The sequence below is a fragment of the Ruditapes philippinarum genome, unplaced genomic scaffold (assembly GCF_026571515.1).
Source record: "Ruditapes philippinarum isolate M1 unplaced genomic scaffold, ASM2657151v2 ctg1592_1_1_1_1, whole genome shotgun sequence".
In the NCBI taxonomy this organism is placed as follows: Eukaryota; Metazoa; Mollusca; class Bivalvia; order Venerida; family Veneridae; genus Ruditapes; species Ruditapes philippinarum.
The window spans coordinates 450044-454742 of NW_026852885.1; positions in this window are offsets into that span (position 1 = coordinate 450044).

The window sequence follows — 4699 nt, forward strand, 5'->3', positions numbered from 1 at the left end:
CTTGTTAAACTTTAGTATCTTTTACAAATTTATAAACAGGCCAAAAGTGCATTTTGGGGAATCGCGGGGTAAAGCAGGGACTCCATAAAGAATAACACATTCATTGAGCTGTGATAAATCCTCAAAACATCATTGATTGCAACACCAATAAAAAATTTACTGGAGTTATGTAGATTATTTAAAGTAAACATAGATATTTTTCAATAAAATCCATATTCAACTTGCTTTAAATATTGGAATGTTGAAAGCAGTTGGAAATGATGAAGAAAGCTGTATATACTAATGGTAGGTGCGTTAGAAAAATAATGTCACATGTGGAAGTTTGTAGAATGGATACACAGCCACCATACTCTCTCAAAATACATGTATTTTTTGTGCATAAAAGTCTGACTTTAAAACGTGTTATAAAATAACAGTATTGTGATCGCCTTCAATTTAACACACCGGTACATTGTATTTGCTAATTGGTCAATAAAATATGATTCAATGCATATGTATAAATAACAATTAAAATTCTCTTGAAACTATTTGATTTCGGTATGATTGATTACCGTTTCAAAAATGTTCGTTTGAACTTCATATGCCATCAGTCGATCGTATAATGGGATATGATACTAAAAGGATTTTTTTGACATTTTTCTTTTTTGTCTTTAAAAGAAAAGAAGAGGACATGATATAATTGGAAAATCGTGTCAGGTCAACATTCATACCGTTTAGTAATGAAATAAGCTATTTAAGTGATATATTATTGGCATAAGTAATTGCGTTGATGTATTGTAGTATTATCAACAACATTTTTCTGTTCATCTGCTGGTTTTGTAATCCGATCTGTTTCTTGATCAGAGAGATATCTATGTAAATAGAACTTTGTTGAAAGGTCTCCATAGTTAAAGAGACGGTTATTCATGAAAATGAATGCATTAAGAAGAAATGTTAAATTATTCCATTCTTTTCGAAATGTTGCTTAATGTATTTTCGTATTACTTCCGAACGATAAAAATTTGTATCTGAAATTATTTCAAAGGAAAGAGATACCAATTACACTCTGTTCAGTATTTTGCTTGATTTTTGAAATCATACTTAAACCTATGTCATCATATTTGCGATACACTATTTTCTAAATGTAGCGTACAAATAAGGTTTGTGTTATTTTTACATTTAATTCGTAAAGTTATTAAATATATTTTTCGTATGTCATAATTTTACAGATTGGTCAAATGTGCTAACATGAGGTGTTAATATTTCTATTTGTATTACTTATGCAAAATGTTGGAGATGTTGAATCTTTGGGAAATCCTTTAGCAGCCTTTTCTGACAACTTCACACTGTGAGACGTTGCTAGCAGAATGAAGGGTTTCTGAAAATACAAGCACAACAGATACGACGAGTGTAACTGACACGAATAGAACAAGGTTGAAAACACACTTTTATCTTTCAATATGTAATATATTGTAAAATTTAGAAATTGTGAAAAAAAAACTCTTTTTGAGAAGGAGCGTTTTACACAATTTTTCTGCATAAAAAATAACTATTTTTGCTCGTCTTTGATATATAATAGATTAATTGTGATGGTAACATCTGTGTAAAATGCATCAAAACATCATAACATAAACATTATTTTATGGTGCATTTAACTCATTAACTTACTTGGCAATTTTGCAGAAGCGGCACTTTCAATAATTTTAATACTTGAAACCTACAACTTCTAAGAATTAAATGTAATTATTATGGTGTATATTTAATATACTTGACAAAACACTTGTTTGCAGTAAAATTTTGATCAATGCCAAAAATAATGCTAAAAATAAGTGAACCAAATCACATAAATGACATTAAATCGATTACACTATAATTACATATTTTCCTAATCTAAAACTCGTTGTCAAGATCATGCACTTTAATTAGGGATTTCTCAAATCAGTCAATAGTTAAATGACTTCTTGTCAAATCACTGTAATCGTGGTATGTAAATCAATATCAGCTTCACCCATGCTCTTATAGGTATTGAGTAAGAAAAGCTGGACTTGTTAACTTGTATCTTCTTAGGTAGGAAGATTAATATTGCTTCTAAAATTAAAACATCACGTACATATTAACAATGCCACGGTCTATATTAGCAAATTTGTTATCGGCGAGACAAACAAATTTGTTTTCTCCAAAACGTAGTTTTAAATAAAATGAACTATTTCGGGCAAACTGTACCTTGCCATATGACATATTATTCAGCATGTCAAAGCAATAAAAAGAATTCGCTGTTCAAAACCGAGAGTTCTGTGCAAACAGTAAAATACGTTCTGCATGAGTGTCCAAAACAAAAAACGTGATGAAAGAACAATTAAAATTGATCCAAACGAAATAGATAAATAAAATTTAAAATTATAAGAAAGATTTCCATTTTTTGAGAGTATATGATTCCAAGATATTAAGAAGTAACCATTTTCTCTTTATTACATGCTTATATGTGCCAAGCAGTAAGTTATTTATCATACTATTTATTTTGTAACGTTTCTTGTTTCCGTTGCGATATCAACTTGCAAGTGCCTTGTAATGTTTTATTGACAGAATTAACGGGCATGCAACCAGGAAAACCAGTGATTACGTGTCAAAACAGCAGCCGTTTCAATTGCATATTTTCATCACAAATAAAAGTTGTGTTCCCATCACGACTTATATATTTTTGAGCGACAGTTTTTGCAACTATCTATTAAACAAACTGAGCAATATGTATAAGAATACAATGACGTATTTAACTAATACAGTTCTTTAAAAGATACAATATTTATCTTAAGTCTTAGATTGTAAAAGAGTTTGCCGTTTCAGATACAAAGTAGATCAGTATATAGTTAGAAACAAATTCAATAATGGTGTAACGTAATGGTTAAACGAGTAAAATAAAACAATAGTAGCTTGTGTGAATAATAAAATATCATTCCCAAAATTTTAGTCACGTTATACTGAATATTTTAAAATGTTTGACACATTTGTTTAATAAATTCATGGTTTCTCACTGATTTATATACAACTGAGATAATATTTACATAAATTGAATAATTGAATATTTTATTACTCTCAATTAGCATTGTGTCTAATTGATTTGAAATTGTATTTACCTAGTATTATTGGTAATATGTAAGGTATCTGGTTGTCCCCATCTCTGCTATCTTAGTATGCTCAAAAGAAATTCCTCTAGCTGATAATGTACATCACATATTTAAGATTGTTGTTCTTTGACAGCGATTAAAGCTCTTGAAATGCGGTTACATGTTCCATATGGTTACGACTTAGTCTTCAAGCAGTATCGGCTGCTATCATATAAGGTGTACGGAACATCATTATATTCTATTTTATTACATTGTGCAATGATAACTCTTTATTAATTGAAAACAAAAAAGTTGTCATGTTGTATTTCAACATATTCCATTTCAAAGTTTTTTGTTTTATTTTTTACCATGTGCACATTTGTTACGCTGATAAACTTTGGAAAATATATATACGTTTTGTGAACTTCCCTTGACAAATTTATAGAAAGTTCAAAGGTACAAACGAAACTATTTATATTCATTTACCAGCTGGTATGGTTTGATGTCTTCATGAGTCTCTAAATTAACATAACGTTTAGTTCTTTGTACCACCTAATAGTTCTATATTTTCTCTAAAGTACATTCACATATATGAATATGTTTTCATCTCGACAATATTCTTGCCTTTTATTTTATTCACTTTGAAAGTATTTTGCGACATGTTTGATAAAGATAAAGAAGCTAGTTATAATACAATGGTGATAACATAGAACAAGAGTATCAAATATGTAATGAACTTCTAGCATACAAAATACTTTGGAAATAGGGAAAACCATTAACCTTTTATTTTACAATCTGAAACAAAACTATTTTATTATAATCAAATATTTAATTTTGCAAGTGTAAATGTAGTCTCAGTAGTATGTACACAAATAAGAGAAGCACTTTAATTGAACTAGTCTATTAATGTAGTAACCTCAGTTTATTTCTTATAACTTGAAAACGATAAGTTTTGTTGTAATAAGTAATGCGTTTTATTTAAAAAAAACATATTGTCCAAACACACTGTGCGTTTGAAATGCCTCTGTTATTATTACAAATGTCTTCAAATGAATTGAGCATGCATTCAAAAAACCTAAATAACAAATGAAGTAGCAAATCCGGCCAAGTTTTCAAGGTTTAAGTAAATATACATCATTTGGATTCGAATAAAAACAGTTTTTTTGCATGTTATTATAGAAAATATATTTCTTGTTCACCTAAGGTTACCTTTAACCAAATGACATATAATATCAATGAATGGCATGAAATTGTAGCAGACCTTGTCAATAATGTTCAGTTAATTACAACTTGTACGATGACGTTATGAATTTACGTGATCAACAGACAGCATTTATTTATATCATTCAGGTGGTATGATCGTTAAAGATCAAATCTAATATATATTGGCCAGTAGTTTTATAGTTCATGTAGTTTTCTAATACTGTATCATAAACATTTTTCGTTATCGATTATTATTCAATCACCATAATAATTACCAATCTTTTGATATATATAACTAATTCGTTTAAACTTGACAGCGAAGAAAAGTGCATAATGTCACTTTATATCAAGTTCAAGTTCAAGGTAATTCAAGAAATCAAGTATTAGAATCATAACACAAAAGGAGCGTATATAAA